The sequence below is a fragment of the Aythya ferina genome (assembly GCF_964211825.1).
Source record: "Aythya ferina genome assembly, chromosome: 4".
Taxonomy (NCBI): Eukaryota; Metazoa; Chordata; class Aves; order Anseriformes; family Anatidae; genus Aythya; species Aythya ferina.
The window spans coordinates 31,988,315-32,007,611 of record NC_140300.1 but is presented as its reverse complement, the minus strand read 5'-3'; the positions used below and the strand labels follow the sequence as shown (position 1 = coordinate 32,007,611).

The 19,297-nt window shown below is 39.7% G+C and overlaps 1 protein-coding gene across 11 annotated transcripts in view; it reads left to right on the top strand.

Moving 5' to 3' along the window:
- MAPK10 (mitogen-activated protein kinase 10) overlaps positions 1 to 19,297 on the top strand; it is a 121,702-nt gene that overhangs the window by 13,482 nt on the left and 88,923 nt on the right. For 2 of the 11 annotated variants that reach the window (XM_084518043.1, XM_084518053.1), the window contains exon 1: positions 8,261 to 8,290. The exons of 8 other annotated variants lie outside the window; for them this stretch is intronic. The gene's annotated coding sequence lies outside the window, so the exon portion shown is untranslated. Of the gene's footprint in view, positions 1 to 8,243; positions 8,291 to 19,297 lie in introns of those variants that run through there. One more of the 11 variants, XM_084518048.1, reaches the window with a different exon arrangement.

The window sequence follows — 19,297 nt, the reverse complement described above, 5'->3', positions numbered from 1 at the left end:
TGGGATGTACATTTCTGATAGACCATTTCACTTTGGGCTTGTGAAGGACTTTGTAATGTTCGTAGCACCTAAACCCATAGAGAGGTTTTTCCTGCTGGTTATAACTTTCCTTCATATTTTTTACAGTGCCTTCAATGAATACATAACTAACTGCAATAATAATAATAATTCATGTGAATAGTATTAGTGTATCTCCTTGTAGATTTCATGGATGTGCATTAATAAAACTTCCTCTTCTTTATTGCCATATATGAAAAGAAAAAATGGTGTCGAGAGATATAAACCATTATGTCACATTGAATACTGAGCAATACTACAGCCAGATAAAATGAAATTAACATCTAGAATCTTTGTCCTTAAAGTAAAAAATAAATACTTAGACTCAAAGCTTCTGCTAGGATAGTAAGTTATCAGAATAAGTAAGATTTTGTTGATGGTTTTGGTATTAGATGAGTCAATGTCAAACATTACTATAATTTGTGATGCAAGCATTTTCTTTCAGTTAGGACGAGGCCCAAAATACTTAGCAAAAAGAGCAGATAGTGCCTTACCATCATGCTTACCATCAGAAAATGGTATTGCTTTGATATTCAACTCTTTTCCTTGCACTTAGTCCTTTTATACTGTATTTTTTTCATGTTAAATGTCAGCTTTCTAATGATGGCATCTTCACCATGCATACAATGGGGAACTATTTGTTTTTAAAAAAGTGAGCTATACTGTGGTTTATTGCAACTTTGCGTTGTGAGGTATAAAATGCAGTAAATCTGTGGAATTTGGAGCTCCTTACTCAGGGCGCAGATCTAGGCCTTTTTTGTGCTCATGTGCTATTTGGCACTATGCCATATGCCATAGAATTTTATGGCTTAATTCTCTAGCACAGTGCATCTTCAGCATTGCTTATTTGCATTGCCTTGTCAGGCCTGTAGTCCAAACAGGCAAACTGTAAATCATAGCTACCTTTCAGGGTTCTTTTTCCTCCTGCAGGTTAGAAAATTAAGTCAGCGAAAGAATTGATTTGTCATCGCATGTGATAAATACATGCGTGCTTGTTTGCAAAGTGCTGTGTTTGGTATTGAGATGTAACCCATCGGAGTAACAACAAGGGTAAGAGAAAGGGAAGATGCTGCTGAGCAAAGAGAAATGGCAGCACTGACATTGTTCTGAGTGCCAGACAAGGTAGTTTTAATGCTGTACCTGACATATATATTCTTGTTTTTCTTCCTTGTCAGGAGTCTCTCACATATATCGTTATATAGTGAATATCATTAAACGCTTGATACGTATTGCTGACAAGTGTGCTCTGCTAGTGTAAGTAGCAGTCCAGAAACAGAGAGGACAACATAAATGGTGTTTGAATGAGAGGGCAGAAAAAAGCTGCAGCTAATGTAATATTAAGCCTTCATCAACTAAGTTATTGAGTAGAACAAGCAGCTAAGGGTAGTATCATGTGAAAATCTGCCAAGTGAACCTGTACCATCAGTTATCTGCAGGTGAAATAGTTGTTTAGTCTACAACTTTGATCTGTGACTGAAGTTTGGAGTAGGAAAGTCCAAGTAAGCATCAGACCCTTGAGTGGCCGAAAATGAGCCTAATCTTTGCCTTGAGTGAAGTCCCCTGGAAGAGGGGAAAACCACACATGCCTTCCCAAAGAGATAGCAATTTTGGGCAGGGAGTAGCACAAGTGCAGAGGAGCTTTTTTCAAAATGCATTGTTTTAACCTCCAGTGTTTATCCTCTTAGAGGATTTGTGAGCAGTGGCTCAATGAAACAATTTTTATGGTGATTTACCTTTTCTGAGGAGCTCCTGAAATACAAATAGACTGGAGGGGGGGGGTTGTGTGTGGAAATGAGGTAGGATAGTTGGCTTTTCCTTTTATTTCTTATTTAAAGATGAGCCTGGAGTTCTTTATTTATTTGCATACATTGTATAAGTGACAGAGCTTAAGCTAATAGAACATATTTACAGAAGATTTAGGGATGAGGATTTGAATCAATACCTGTTCTGACAATTTGCTATGTCAAATATAAGCAGGTTATTTGGTACAGATTCTGTAATGAAAGAATTGAGCAATCCTCAGTATTACATACTTTTTAGTCCCAAGTTGTTTTCCAAACAAGCTACTTAAGAAAAGATTTTGTATTGTTACCTGATTAAAGAAAGTGTACTGTCTAGGATTTGTGTATAAAATTGCAAGAGAATCCTATTACAAATTTCAGGCTGGTATAGCACATCACCAAGGTAACTTGTCTCCCAGGTTAGAAGTTGTGCCAATGACAGACAGAGAGTAGCTTAAATTAGTATATAGCAGCCAGGATAGTTTTATATGCAGGCCAATTTTTTAATCAACATTCCAGTGATGGCGTGTCACCAAGTAATGTAGCAGGTATTGTTTCCTTCTGCAGAGATAAGATGCCAAATATAATTTGCATATTGCCTCTTCTTAGTTTTAATGTGGGAAACAAGTATGCAATTTGGAAAAGTGAAGATTAGTGATAGCAAGATGAATATGAAATTGTTGTACTGTTTAAAGAGAAAGTGAGTTAAATTGCTGGCTCACAATTCAGAGTTCATTTTTCTAATATGCCTATGTTAACACTTTGATAATTAAGCTTCATTTAAAATTATAATAATAATTTCCTTTTTCATTCAAGCATAACAAAGCACTTAAACAAGCTTTAATAAGCCTCATATCAACTCTGAAAAATAAGTGTTATTGCCTCTATTTTATGGTTGAGTAAACAGTATTGAGGGCAAGAGACTCTCACAGAAGTCACTATTGCCCAGGGGAACTCCTGGACACTTTTCCAACCAAGCAGGCCACAGTTGTGAAGTGCAGGTACCTGGATTGAGCCGTAAATAGCAAGATTTAGTAACAAAAAGCGAGCTGAGGAGCATGGCCTGTAGTGAGTGATGATGAAAGCAATCCACCAGCTGTGGCTGGGCAATGTAGCAGCCTCAGTTAATTATTTTGCAGCTCCCCTGTTGGGACAGCAAGTTCCTGAATCATGGCTGGATCTAGCACTTTGAACCAGCCCTTGACAACTTGCCCAGGCCGCATTTAAAGGATTTCATGTGTCATTGCAGCTCCTCAGAATAATTCCCACTTCCTCAGAGCAAAGGCTTTGTGCTTAGCCTCTCTACAGCTTGTCTGTGCTCAAGGCATGTGTCACTACACATGCATGCGTGAAAATAAACCCTCATATCATCAGTTGTGTGCTAACACAGGGAAAACTTGTCTTTCCTTGTGGAAGTAGATAGAACTTAGGATGCGTTTAACAAATAAAACAACAAATACAGTAGATTTGCTGGGCTAAATAAAAGTAGACTTTTTTTTTTGTTTTGTTTTTGATAAGTACACAGAAAGCGCATATAACCAACCAAATTAAATATATGCTAACCTGCACTGCAGCAGGAAATGCAGAATAAATTATTGCAGGTAGCTAAATGGAAATTTTTTTTCCCACTGTAGCAGGAAAAGAAAGAAAAAACAAGTAAATTACACAGAGTAGAGGGGGTGAAAAAATAAGGAAAAAAACCATCTGAAAGTAGTCCATCATGAAAAGTAATAAAGCCACTAGGAAATTAAAAGGCCCAGCCCTTCAAAGAGGGAGAATTTCAGTGTCTAAAGACTGCAGATGTCTTCTGACTGTAGGCAGTGACCTTCTGGAACCGCGTGCTGGTACTTGTCACAAGTGCCAGCACAGTTGTTACTGTGGTATGAGGGAAGCTCACAAAGTTGGTGCCATTCACTGTGGTTGGCAGCTTGCATACCTAGGGCTCAAAAGGTGCTTCTACATATACTGGCAAACTTATTGTATGGTGTATGTAAATCTGCCTGTATGTATTGGAAATTCAAGGCTCCATGTTTATAGACAAAACATTTAGCTTGACTGAGGAATCTGTTATTTCCAGTGGGGTAATTGAGATATAAGAACACAACTGTTTTGTGTTGTTTTTTTTTTTTTTTTTTTGTCAACTATTTAACCTTCATGTCCATTAGAATTTCAAGTGCTTACCATATCTAAGCAATGTTTGGCCCTAAATTAATTAGTTAATAGAATTTGCATTCAAGCCTGTTAATATTTGACCCACAGATTAAAGGGGCAATTGAGACGGTGTTTGGTACCTGATTACTATGGAAAGAGAGAAATTAAAATAGTGCTCTCAGTTCTTTTCTTTTTTAATTATTATTAGTAGTGAAGAAATATGATAAGGAAGAGTTTTCCTAATAGGAATGATTATAACCATTTTGCTGTATTGTCTATTAGAGTAAAAGGAACTCTAGTTTGCCTCTAGGAGGACTAATAGGAGAACCAGACGGTGAGAGAAGCAAGACAGGCAAATGTATTCAGGCTTTGGGAATTGGAATTGAAGAAATAGTAAATTAGGTGTAGTCACCTGCATTGTTAGTCTGCAGTTCTTCAATTTTGGTTTGAGAAATAACAGCATCTGTCAACTACTTAATTCTTGTTATGGGAAACAGTATTCAACAGCATTCTGCCTTCTATTTGCATTATTGTTACTGCGAGTAGCATTTCTGAATCCACTACTACCCACAGGACTAAAGAGACAGCGGGGTTTAACAAGATAATTGTATGCATACTTAAATTTAAGCAACTGAATCATCCTGACAAATCTAAGCAATTGAACAGTGCCTTAATCAGACTACTCAGGTACTTAATTTTAAGCACAGCATTAAGAACTGACTACATTAGGCTAGAATACATGAAAATCTAATTGCAATGTAGAAAAAAAAAATTTCCACAGGCTGAAATCAGTTTTCCCTCCACTATACGTCTCCCCCATGCCCAGCTGCATTTACATCGTGGTTTTCTTCAACCCTAGCAATGCCAGCATGTTTGCTGGCTGAAGTTGCTGAACTTGCAATGTCATTGCTTCCCAGTATTGGAGACCAGGAGTGAAGTAAAAGGCGTAAGTCTGAAACAGAGCTCTTGCTATGAGATACCAGCCAGCTATAATCCCATCTGTGTAGGTTTACAGCCAGGATCTGGGTCATGTGAAATTCTCCCTGCCTCCACCCAGAAGCACTCTAATGATTATTCATGATAAATCTTAAAAAGAGTGCTGCAGTGTATTGCTAAGTGAATGCATCTTCATTTTCGGACTCCCTCCCACTCGAGCATTTCCAGTAGCCATTATTGTAACGGTGTTGACAACTCCCTGATTAATCCCATCCTTGTGTTGCTGATCTTAACTCTTCACTATTTTATTTAGCAGTAGCTTCAGCCCCACTAGGGGCTAGGCTCTGTCAGAGAAGAGCAGGTGTCCCAGGCATTTGTGGTCTTGCATCACAAACCAGGTTTTATCTGGAATGACCCCGGTGTGTTCTGCTTGGGCTGTTGCCATGTCTAGCTTCAGTCTGTCCCCGAGCTCCTGCTGTTACCATGTCATCAGCTATTATGTGAACGCTGGCAACGCCTTCAAGTCTTCCAGTGCTTGTTTGCAAAAAGACTTTGTCAGCTGATTTGATTGCCAAAAATAAGTAGATAGATGGAAAACATACATTTTTTTTATTTTTTTTTTCCCACCAGAGTACGTGGTTCAGACAGTTGATGATCTGAGCTGATTTGTTAGTGTCTGTATAGATCACTACGTATGTCTTTAGCAATTTGTGTGGAATGTCTGGCATGGGAATTGCTGATCGCTGTCTTGGGCTAGCGTTGTCAAGGTCTCTGAAATCTGCTTGCATCCCATTTCCCCGTGCCTCTCTGCAGCTTTTACCAGGCTGTCAACCCACAGAGTGGGCTTGCTTGCTTCAGCCCCTCCTTTTACCAGCTCTGTATGTGCCTCTTCCTCCATCTGTCACTGCTAAGGACATATCTGCATCCACATATGACAGTGGTGACTCAGCATTTGATGCATCTATTGGGCTTACTCCCTAAGTTTTCTACTTTCCCAGCATTTCTGGGGATTGTGTAATCAGCTCTTCCTTGGTCCTGTGTGTCTTCAACTACAGTAAGCTTATAATGCACGCTAGCTTTAACTCTATACGTTTATCCATCTGGTTTTGAAAATATATCATTTCTAATGAGAGAGACAGAGCTAAAGGGTGCCATTGGACTTGGTAATCATTTTAGTGGAAAATTTTACAAGTGGCTCTTCCATGATCTCCATTTATTACAAACACAATGGTCAGCTAGCTTTTAGATACCTTTGATACCTTTTTCAGCCGTAGGAGAGTTGTAGCTGCAGTGCCAAACTTGAAATGCATACATGCGTTGTCTTGTCCTTAACTCTTGGATTCATCTTCCAGTCGGCTGGCGGGTTCCTCACCCTGCTGTAGGATTCAGAAATGAGATTGAACATGCAGGAGCAGACCAAGAAGCCAGGCTAAGATCTTGCATCGCATCAGGGGAGCATGTCTGTGCTTCAGGTGTTAACATGCAAAGAGAGGGTTAAGGCAATCCATGATTGGCTCGCTGTCTATTTGCCCTCTTAAATGATAGTTTGAAAACCATTTTACTATGTAATTATTCTTAATCTATGTTACTGTGTACAGAAGAATAGCATGAGTGCATCAAAATTCAGCGAAGAATGTGTAGATCTGTTACTGGCTGGATTACTTTTTTTTTCTTTTTTTTCTTTTTTTTTTTTTTGCGTGGGACAACAGTTGTGTTTTTCGGCATTTCTGCTGCTGCTTTATGTGTTGGACAGATTCTGGGTGTCTCTGTCCAAGTACCAAGTCTCTTTTTCATTTATGGGAGCTGTTGTTCTGTGCTTACTTGAACTTGGGCAGTTAGTTTCTCCTTCTCTTACTTTGAGCCTGCTGTTGTGCAGCTGTCAGTATGGGGACTTTGGGTTGTTTTGACTTAGGGCCAGCTCTGCAACTGTACGTTGCTTTTTGCACCTTAAGTCTGGCATTCAGCATTTTATTTTTTTTTTTGTTTATCTAGTTATTCATTGCTGAATAGCTATAATTATTTTTAATTCTAAAACAGAAATTCTTTTTTACGTTGAATTTTTCATGTATTTCTGTAGTCTTTTTTTTTTTTTTTAGGTTCAGGTGTAACAAGAACTTGTTCATAACCAGCTTCTTCATGATAACTTAGTCAACAGATAACAGCCGAGTCAAAAGCTGCCAAAGAGAGGAATATTTCTAGCAATTTTAAGTATTTTATATCATATGCATCCAGTAATGACGGGTACCTTAGTTCAACCAGTCACACAGCATGATGGTCCTAGCAGTTGCTCAACCAGAATGCCAAGTGAACGCTTCAGTTTCTTCTTCCTCTGCCGTTGTGTTCATCGTGAGAATCAGCCCTAAATAAAATAAAAAGTTAGAGGACATCTGGGGTCTTTCATGGGTAGATGAGATAGTTACACCTGCTGCTGCCCACAAATACTTGTCTTCCCACACCACAGGAACAGCTCTTTACCCCCAGTGCTCAGGAGCTGTACTGCAACTGTGTGTGTGTAAAAATGCTGTATTTAAGTGTGAAGATACAGCACTCGATACAGCACTCATTTCCTTGATTCTTGGACACCATCTTTAGGACTAGTGTAAGCTGCTCTGAGCTAAAGTTATTGTTTTATCCTCTTTACTAGAGAAGTCCTTTCTTCTGGCTGCTGGGATTTTGTCACAGGACTGTGTTTTGTTCTGCTAGCCTGCAGTAAGAAACTTTTTTTTTCATTTACTCTATTAGAAGTAACTTTAGTCACTGTCGTTCATCTAGTTTTCAGCTTTGTTGTCCTCATTCATTGTTTTCCACTGCTACTGATAAAGAAAACATCACTTTGTGACCTTAATGTTTGAAGGAGTAATCAAAAGGAATGGGATGCGATGAAATTTATGGCATCCTTTGAGTCAAAATACAATTTGTTGATTTCACAAAGGAAATCAACGAGCAAGCAAGTGTAATATCCCCATGGTTTCTTTGGTGTAACTTGGTAATTTTAAATAGAAGGATGTGTGGAAAGGTACGTGATTGACTAGCAGGCATGTGCCAGGACAAAGCCAATGGAGATAAGACATTTAACTTTGTGGAGGAACATTTTTTTTTATTATTTTATTTTTTTTCAGAAATTAGTTTTGGGCACAAAAGCCCATGAAGAAACTGACAAAAATCTTGCTGCAGCAGACTCCTGAATGTCTTCTATGTCTTCATTCAGCCTGTGGAAGTCAGCAACAACAGCAGCTGCTGGACCAGCCAGCCTCTGCTTCTGTCCCTCCCCTTCATGAGGAGAAGATGAGGAAGAAAATGGGAGTTGCTTTATGTTTCCTGTTCCTGTTTATTTCAGATCTGGGAAGAGCTGCTGCTTTGCTCTGGTAATTGGGTTACATATACTGAGAGGCCAATATATTTGCATAATTAATAGTCTGTTGTGACAAATGATGTTTTTGTGAGACCTGCGTGGAGCATGCTGCGTTTTAATGTTGGAATAGCCACAGTTTGGTTTGTTCATCTATAAATATGCATCCCTGCTCTCATGTAGGATATGCATAAATCACATTTCAAACATGAGATAATCATCAGCAGTCAGTAAAAAATAGATATTTCCATGGCAACAGTTGCTAAATTAAACAGGGAATCAGTACCTCCTCCCCTGTTCTTGTCCAGAAACCTCCCTTGCTTTAGATCCTACGTACCTTACTGATGATTAACAAAATAGTCATACTTGTTAAAATGAATAAATTCACCATTGTGTGTGTGAAGAGTTATTAGAGCAAGAATTAGCAATAATTAAGTACTGCTGACAGCACTGGGCATCAGCTTTTTACGTCTGTACTTCCTTAACTCTCTGTAGGCCCTGTCAAACACTTAATGTGGTCTTTCCACACCCCTGCTGGAGTTGCTATAAGTGTATTTTAAAAGCTTAGGAGAAATCTTCTGGTCTGGATCAAATTCTGACTGGCCTCTGCTTGAGGTGGGTTGAAAGGTGTCTAAACGATGGCACTTCCACGGCTTTGTGCTCTCTCCTCTTCTTGATGGACATGCAGGAATAAGCTGAAATGGTTCCGCAGATATTTGGAGACCCCAGTATGGGGCAGGTAATGTAAGAGAGCTCGAGGATGGTGGGTTGAGGGATGCTGGCATTTGGGGCTGCCCCAAGGGCTTCTCATTGGGTACCATAGCCTATGGGAAACCAAAAGCAGGAAGATAGACTTTCACGAGAGTAGGTAGTTCACCTGTGGTGGACAGATACCGAGTATTAAAGACACCGTTCAGAAAGCATCAACAGAGGGGTTACTGCTCGTGTGGCTCCAGATGGAAGGCATCTGCTGGGAGCTGCGGACTGGTCCTGATAAAAGCTGTGGGGCGGATGAGAGCACACTGTCCTGCTCCATGCTGCTGCCACACACTGTGGGGCTGCTTGATGGGGAAACAGCCCGTGAGGCTCTGGGATGCTGGGGACCCAAATCCCAAGGCCTCAGTCAGCTTGCTCACTTCTGCACCTCGAAGTTTCAAGGAGGAACGGCACGTTTCTCTGCAGCTTTCCCCATGCCATCTTTGGGTCATCTGTTCCACCATTTTGCATGGAAGTTAAATGGGTTGTGCAGTGTCTTGCTTGCTTTGTTTCATCAGAGAAATTATGCCATTTTTCTTTGGATCTTTACACCAGGATCCTTACACATCCTTGCAAAGAGAACACCAGGGATCTCAAGCAGAATCGTAGCTCATAGTTTTGTTCATCTCCATTCCAGCTTTTGTTTCAAGTTCTCATGGCTTGAATGAGATGAGCACTGTGAAAGCAGGGAGTCGTCAAAAGATAGTCCAAGGGTTCACAGAGCTGAGCCAGAACCTGCTTGAGGGCATTGTGTGTGTTTTTCTCATTGGTGCCTTAGCGAACATGCCTGTTCTGGCACCACGTGTACATAGATCTACAAACTCACAGGGAAAGAAGTGTAAGATAATGCCACTTCGTTGTTCACTTTCAGTGTCCCAGCTTCGTGTGATTCAGATGTGTTCAGAAGCTGCCTCCTCAGGAGGCACTTGGGTGGTTTTTTACTGCTTTTATATGGACAGAACATGTCATTTGAGAGGAAGAGCAAATCTTACAAGTTGGTAGAAATAAGCGCTGATTGTAGGTTCTTGTCAAACATTTTCAGTGACTTGGAGTGGATGGTGAATGTTTTCCTCTTTCTCATATGTCTTATTCCATGAATAATCTTCTCAATGTTGAAAAAGCACCAATAAAATAAGCCCTAGTGAAAGGGGAACAGCTTCTAGTCTGTGGATTGAGACATACATTTGCTGGTTCCTCCTAGAGTGGGGACATAGCAGTGCTTCAATAGCTTATGCTAGGGTTGCATGAAACACACAAAAAAAGAAATCTTGGCATTTGGGGGATAAATACATGTCATACTTCTAATAACTTTCTTTTTAGTGATGTGTATGAATGGGAAAGTGAAAATGTCAAAGGATGGAGATGCTCAGACTTGTATCATAAAGCGTTCTGGCAAACTTCTGCTTCCATGGGATACTGGACAGTTTAAGTATTGTGATAACTTTTCAAATGGAAGCTACTGAAGGAGGATTTAGTTCACGTGTTTCATAACCAGGTAGCCTATCAGGATGAAATTCATGCTTTCTTTTGCCCTGCAATCTGAGAAATCCAATTCTCTTCTAGGTTTGTCACTCAGGTCCTCTGCATTGTGTCTGGATCTGAGGAGATGCCCTTTTTACGCTCTTAACACCCTCAAAGCAGTTTTTATTTCAGAGCTGCTTCCTCACATCAAGAACCACCATGAACCATGTCCTCTAAAGCAAGCAGTCCTTAGGAGACAGTTGGAAACCCTCACTCGGTTTCTTTGGCTCGAGAGAGAGCAGACAGGGGGCTTGCTGTCTTTGACTGCAAGTGTAGTATGGGACAGCAGTGTTACTAGGAGGGTTTGTCTATTGTGAGCTTCCTTGGTAAAGACTCTTCAATAGTTTTGCAGAAAGACATTGAAGATAGGCACTAGGATTTGTTTTTTGTTTATAAAAATGATAAAAATCTGAGATAAGCTCCTCAGCAGTTCTGTATGGCCACAATGCTCTTTGTGGTATGTGTGTTGCTTAATTAACGCTTGTTCTGTGCATTCGTTGTGTTCATGTTATTTTTCTTTGAAGTGGTTGTCAGCAGTAATTGCTCTCAGTAGGTTAAATAAGGAGCTTATTTTAGGTTTCCGCACATGGTCAACAGCATCTCTCTGCTGTACAGCAGTAAGGAGTTACTGCTCTGTAGGATGCATTCCTGTTAGTACAAAGGAACTGCTTCTGCTATAATGAAGCAGAGCCTCTGAAAAGGAAAAGGTGGTTTCTAACAACAGCAAATATTTTGCTTTTCACTCCACTGTCATTTCACTAGGGTGAAGTACTGTAAGCTTTGAACCAGATAGTTTCAAAGACAGGCTCATATGGGCAGAGAATAATAAATGGACACTGCTAGTAGGATTTTATTTTTCAAGTATAAGCTGAGGGTACATGTCTTGAGTGTGTGTGTTTAAGGAGTCATCATTTTCCTCCTTCTTACTACCTAAAATGTTTCCTATCTGCAGAGCTTTTCCAATCTCTCAAGCCTCTTAGGATTTCTCTTTTGTCTTGTAACGCCATAACTTTATGATCTTCCATCAGCATCCTGTTACGTTTCCTGTCCTCTCTAGGTTTTCATGTGACCCAGGTTGTCTGATGCCCCCCTCCCTTGGTCCTACACTGGAAGCTGGGGGCCTAAAGCTGAGTGCCAGAGGCAGGCTGCATCCAGTGCTGCAGCACTGGGGACCCTGCAGGAATCCTGAGCTCCATCTCCACATGCCTCCTCTCCTTGTCCACCCTTACAAAGGTAGAGATGAAGATGACAGACGTGGAGGCTTTCAGAAATCTTTGCTTCCCTTCAGAGGTGGTTGGATATGTAGAATCATGCTCCCTTGTGGAAGGGATCAGTGAGCACCAAGGAACTTGATTGGAAGGAAATTGCCTCTGTTTTGGTTACTAAAACTCTGTTCCTGATCAAAATGGGGCCATTTGCCAGACTCTGTTGTCTTGATAGCTGCTGAAGCCAGCAGAATGTTAGTAGCTCTTATTTGATTTTATCACTGTTATTTTTTAAGGCCAGAAGTAATAAGAAATGCGCTCGCTGTTGGTCTTTATTAAGAATACGGAATGAAACATCTCAGCTGCTTTTAACTGTTTGCTACATCTCTAAACCAGCTCATTTTCCAGCTCCATCTAGCTCTGTATGTGATCAATTACAGTTAATCTGCTGTATTTGAAGGGAGCTTAATGAACTTTATCCTGGCAGGAAGGAAGTCTGCTAATGTGGGTATTCTGAGTTCAGGGGGTTGTGTATTTGTGTCTTTCCACATTTACTCAGAAATCTGAGAGAGAATAACTGCTTTGCAGGGAGCACATATTCTTTCTACATTCAGAGCCTGCCCATGTTTTCTGGCAGCTGGCTGCTACACTGGATTAAATTTTAGTAGTCTGGTTTTCATTGTTAAGCTTGGAGAATCAGGGACACAGATGATAGCTTAATCTGTGTCATAATGAAATTAACGCTAATAGCCCAGTCTTGGGGTTCCTGAAAATACACAGCTAGAGATTTTCAGGGCTAACCTGTACAGATGGAGCTTGGGGTGACTCAAAACTTTTTTTTTTTTTTTTTTAACTAATATATGGAAGTTGGCTTTTGATGCGCATGTTGTTGTTTTCCTGCCAAGTCTGTGTCTGAACTCAAGTGCAGAGTAGACTAACATGTTCAGCGGCATTAGGAGTGCCAGGTAGGGTTGTCAGGTAATATAAAACTCAAATTCTCTGTCTCCAAGGTAATTTAGCCATGGAGCACATCACTGAAAAGTCAATCACTTGCACCCTACTGTTCCTGTGCTCCCAGAATACCTCAGAATGGGTTTTGGATCACCAGAAATCACACTAGTTGCATGTTTACAGGTAGCGTAAATATCAAATGATTGCATGAACTGAATGAAAAATGCCTTCCTCAGCACTTCATTGAGAACAGGGATTCTTCTTTGGCATCAATCATGTCACCTCTTCAAAAATCTTATCTATCTCACCCCAGCTAAACATACAGAATGACCAAGTGAGAAGAAGGCATTGTAGACAGCAGAGGAAAAAAAAACACAAGTGTTGGGCATTGAAAGAGAACAGTGAACAAAACAGAAAAGGAGGAGAAGGCATAGGTAGAAGAAGCAGAATAAAGACAAAATGAAAACCAGAAGTGAAAGGAGAGAAAATAAGGCACAGAAGAAAAAGGTGCTTGAAGGAATGCATTGATAACATGGCATCAAGCGAGTTTAGGAGTAGAACTAAAGGGGGGAGAAATTGGTTTGGGAAAAAAAAAAAAAGATATCATTCTCTGTCTAAATTATGTGCTTTCCTGCAAGGCATTTCCTCAGGCTTTTTGGAAGGACAATCCACCTCCCACCCCCCATTTCAGTGTTTGTATAAAGACATGCTTTTTTTTTTTTTTTTTTTAAGGTACCAACTGACAGCACAGGTGACAGAGATGTGTTTTTCCTGTCTCTCTGAATGTTTGCATTTGTTGCAAAGACCTCATTCATATTCCTGTCACTGCTGTAGTGTTCAAATATTTTGAAATGCCTCAGAGTGAGACCTGACCTCATAGCCTGGTGCTGGTGTTTTGTTCTAAGTGTTGTCTCTGCAAAGCTTAGTAAAGAGTGGAAGATGGAATACATACACCTGGTTTATGCGTAATTAACACCTGCTGTCATATGTGCTTGCTCATTTCTTAGCTCTAGAGACAGGGAATCCATGAAACTGAATACGCAAGTAATATAGACAAAATGTTGTGGTATATGGTATATTTATTCCCGAGTATGTTGTCAAAAGACAAAAAAAAAAAAAAAAAAAAGATCAGCTTTAAGTTGTTATAAAAGGTAAGCATGGCCAAGAGATCCAAAAAATTCTGAGTTCTGCTTCTGGACATAGGTTAGGCTTTTCCTTACCATGGAGAAGATCTTGGTTCCCACATCTTCTGTAAACCTTTGGCAAGATTTCAAACCTTTTATGTGACATGGCTGGTGATGACTCTTACTAAGGCAGTCCATAGACTGTTAGCTTGGTAAATAATAGAATTTCTCTTACTTTTTAACAGAGATTGCTACCTTTTTTATCGATGTTATTGAGATGACTGCTTCAGTATGGCTTCTGGTTGCAGGGTCTGAAAGGAGGTAATAATTTTGGCCATGAAAATGAGCGAACAGCAGCTGAAACCATTCCTTGCATGTCTTTGTAAAAAGCACTAAGGCCTTCCATGTAACTCTCTGCTTTGAGGTACAAAGTGCAAGTTTAATGGGATTTGAACTTATGTTTGTGTTAGGTATTTAGCCAGATTGTAATAATCTGATAAATGAACTGTAATAGTATTCCCAATCAAATAAATGGGGTTATGTATTTAGTTTGTAATAGATAAAAAGCAGAAAATGTTTCTGATGTATATATTTACAACAATTTGCTATTCTGGTCATCATAGAATTGGAGGCATGTTCCTAAAAATATTGCAGCATTCAGATAGGCAATGCATGCTTGTGCCTGCTGTCTTAAGCCATTTCTGCAGCTGGGTTTGTTTTGTGCTTTTTTTTTTTTTTTTTTCAGTACCTGAAGCTTTCCTTCACATTCATGATTATTCTGGTCATCTGTAAGCTCACAACTCTGTCCTGTATAGTTAGGTAAAGCAGAACTGAGTTCACAACCATTTGAGAAATTGAGAAATGCTTGTCCAGCATGGCTAAAATTGCCAGTAGGATATTAATTTAGCTTTTATCCAGAATTGAAGCACAACGCTGTTTTCTTCATACGAAGTTCATAACCTGGATGGAATCAGAGGTTTGAAGGTCTTGCATGTTACTGAGTGTAGAAAGGGTGCAAGTGAAACCAGCCTGCTAACAGCCTAATTCATTTTGAGTCTGGGAGAGGCGTTGAAGCAGGGACATGAGTGACAATGTGGTACTTAAAACATCTGGATACTTCACCTCTCTCTATTAATTATTTCAGTCCTCAGCAATGACACTATTCTGACAATAAAAGAGAGATGATCCATTTGAATAATTTTGTGCAAAAGGTAATGTCTGGAAGGTTTGGAGTCCTCAGAGTTCAGGGCATGTTGAGCTGTGTGGTTCTTTTAGCTGTTTGATGATGAGTGTCATCTCAGAAACACGTATTAGCAAGAGTAAGAAAACATTGTTCAGCCACAGGGTTTTTTTTTGTTTGCTTTCTAAGCAGGACAAGATTGATGAGGATGAGCCCTGAGGCTCTACCCGTGCCCTGAAGGAGTGCTTGCACTCTGAGTGGAGAGGATCTTGGTGGCGTATCAACATGGGATGTCATTGCACAGGGTAAGCATTGGGCAAGCATGTGAAGCAGAACTGACCTTCCCCTTCTGCCTGGAACACTGTAGTGTGTGAAATGCCCAGCTGAACGGACACCTCATTGCAGACTGCTCAGTCCCTTGTCATAGACCAGAACCACAACTTTAATCAGCGGTTTAGAGATCTCGGGGTCAAAGCAGAGGCGGATCATCCGTACTAAGTTAAGGATAAGTAGTTGTTGAGAGGGGAACAGTTGCCAATACTGTTAAAGTGACCGGCAGCAGTTGCACTCTCAGCAGTGGAAAATGTTAAGAGTTAATTCAAATCCCAGAGCTTTCACCTGAATGCCTGCTGTGTAGAATCAGAATATGAAATAGTAACTGATAGATATGAACTGATGATATTTGTTAACTGATATATAATATATGAAATATTAATATTCTCAAAAATGCACCCAAAAGCAGCAGCAGTTACTCCTGAAATTAAGATTATTTAACGTCTCTTAAAAAGAGTAATATGAGTAGCACAAGTAGATTACGTGTGGAGTCTGTAGGGTTCACTCCCGACAATAAAGTAAAATAACAGCCTGTAAATGGGTGCATCATTTGGTAGAAGGAACTTTGTGAAACTTACTTGATGAGAAATCAAGCCACTGGCCATTTTGCAGTAGAGTTGGGTAGTGCTACTGTTCAGGCATCAGAGACGAGAGAATAGGCTGTCAGATTCAAAGGCCAGGTTTATGTAGACTTCTATGCTCAAAGCACTGCACACGTTAAACGAGCACAATTGGATAGATTTTGTAGAATACATACAGCTGGTAGAAGTGCTGGATATTGCAGTATAATGTGGGCTTTAGAAATAAATTCTCTTGATTTAAGCAGTGTAAATGGCATATTATTACGAACAGTGCTCCATTTTTGCTGTTGCATGTAAGATGCTTTATTTTTAAACTCTTCCATGGGATTTAGGCTTGCATGGAAGGCTTTGTATTGGAGTGGTGAAGTATGGTTTTCTGCACAAAGAACTGAGATGGTGTTTGTTTAGTTTCCAGAGTCGAGTATTCTATACACTGAGTAGTTCTCCCAGATTTTCAGTTTAAAAAAACGTAGGAAGTGTGTAAGGCTGCAGTTTTTATAAAGTACTTCATAAAATAACTATGTAGGAAGACCCACAGGTATTGTTTAAAAAACAGAAACAAAAAACACAACCTGTTCAGTTGACTAGTTAAATGTTTTAATAGAGAGAGGTTGGTTTATCGTGGGTAACTTTCAGATGTGTAATGTGCTGTTGGGTATGAACATTATTTGTGTGCTTTTTTTTTCCTGTTGGAACAGCTGATGTTATTTTATAGACAGCCAAAACCGTGGGCACCTATGGCCCTTCCTCTGTGTTGTACCAACAAAGTAACGCTATCCATTGTACAGAAGTCAAACAGAAGAATAATGAAACAAGGTGCTTATTCCCTGTTAGCTTTTGCTAACTCTTGTGTTTGATTTTAGGTTTAGTGGCCTGAAGTTAAAAGAGGAGTCAAGTTTTCAGTGAGTGCTCAAAAGTTGCTCCCAAAAGGGCAAGTAATTACAAGAACAAAACAGGTAGCCGTGGAGGTTGCATTACTGCATGTGTAATCCACAGCTTTCTGTGTAAGGGTTTACAAGGTGCCACGCAGAGAATACAGGCCATACGCTACTAGATAGAGTAAGCTATGCTTCTAATTTTACCACAGAAATTGATTCTTTTGGGTGAATTTACTGTAGATGATCACGTGCAAAATAACAAGACCTCATGCTGCTGCTCATTTGAAATCATTCTGCACTCTGTCAAACTCAGTTACTTTTTCAGATTATCCAGTGATTCTCTGCTTCCATAATGCACTTTCTCCCATTGTATATTAACTAATTAATCATAGATGTGAATCTCCATACCAAGTGAGTACTTTTGAGCCAGGAATGCAAGCTGCAACACTGTTTTCAGTGTGCTGCTGGCCATGATTAGTGCTTAGGGGCTTTGCTTGTGTGCATTTAAGAAAAGTAATGAAAGCAACATAATGACTGCTATTTTGGGATCTGTTATCTTTTATTATCTTTATATGGCTATCTTTATGTTTACATCTTTTCACTTATTCTACATTTGACAGGTTTTTGTATATGAGAATATGTGTCGGGATGCTCACAGACAATTTTAGTTGCAATACACTTGAAGATAATGGCCTTCCCCTTCCATCCTTACCTTCCCTTTGTTTTGGCTTTTCGCAAATTTTTTCTCAACAGGTCAGACTGCTCTACTGCTGTCCTTTCTTTGCCTTTGTTTGCCCTATAGCTGTGCAGCAATAATATGTCTGGATAAGGAGTTAAATGAGACTTCTTTCTAAGTTGTTGGAATGGGACACTGATGAGCTCCTAGAGGGCTTTTGTGGACCACAGTATGATATACAAAATAAGAATGTATTTGTGTGTCACATCAACATTCGGGTTTTTGGTACAACAATCCTGCAATTTAGAGTGTGTTACCTAAACTATAGTTTATTAAATGCTTGGACTCATCGATAATCAGTGTTTCAAAAAAAGGAGGAAGCCCAAAAGGTCCCCATGTAAGAATATGTCCTGAGGCTGAAAGTAGTCATTTGTTCTGCTTCAGATGTGTCTCAGTGCTAAGGGGTTACTGAGTTATGACTTTCGGTTGGTTTGACGTGCGTTTAGACTGTTTCAGCTACCATTTTTCAAGGTTATGTTTGTTATGGAGCCTTCGGGCCACTTCCACTATTAACTAACAGATTGTGACACCCAGTAGAGTTCATTTAGAACAAGGGATCATGCAAAAAGTTGTCCACTGCTCTTAATGCAACTGGTAAGGCCACAGCAAGCTCTAATTTGGAAACTGAAACAACGGGCAATGTAATCATATTCAGTTTTATTTCAGGAAGCCTACAGAAGTTTTTTTCATCAGTTTAAGTGTTTATGGTACCAAAAATTCCCAAGCACATCCAAGTTCTGGAAAGCAAGGTTTAAGTTCGTCAATTCCTTTCTCTGATCAGCTACGTAGTGGTGGTGATGTGCTGCAGCGCATTGCTCACAGAACACTGGTAACGTTATCTGTACTGCACAAGACACAAATATAAAGGGAATTTCTGCTCCAACAAAGTTACAGAGAGCAGACACAAAGAAGGTCTTGATTTGCTGTGCATCCCAGAGTAAGGAGTTGATTGCAGATACACTTTGACATCATTAAATAATTTCTGGTAGGCTTCCCTTTGTGTTTTTAGTTTTTAACAATTTTGGTTGGGAGCTGCAGTTTACAAAACACTTGGCAATGTAATTGTGGGCTGTTTGAAGTGGCTGCAGTAACCTCAGACAGGGAGCAGAAAAGAATTTACTGGCAGAAGTGATGCTTCCTTACTTTAAATGATCCAACTGAAATCAGTGAAGATTTCCTCCTTGCCTGATAACTTTTTTTATCTGCCCTTTAGAGACTCCACTCAGATTGTCAAGATGCTGTTTCTTTTTAATGTTGGATATTGGATATCTGTGCAATTCAGTGCACAGATTCTCTGAAAGTTGAAGGACAAGAAGTTCCTGGAAAGAAGTCAAATTCCTTCCTTCGTGTAAAGAACTGTGATTTCACTTCTTTTGACAAACAATCCTATAGTGACAATGGCTAGCTTGTGGCTACAGTTTGTTTTGTAGGCTTTGTGGTAAGAACAGTGAGAGGAATATAAGCTTGAATGACAAAGATCTGTAATACCCAGCCTGAAATATACATTTGCTACATTGCTAGATTGCTGGTTAAAAATAAAAAATAAAAATGCAGCGTCATAAAAACGTACTCTTGGGAAAAAAAAAAACTACTATAATTTGGGTACATTGAAACTCCTTGGGAAGGGATGGATTGGAAGAGTCAGTACTAACAGCTTTTGAAGTTTATAACTGTGCATGAAGTTATTAAAACAGACTTAAGTGAAAATTTACATGTTAAAGCAGACAATTTTTAATGTATCACTAAAGAGTTTTAATT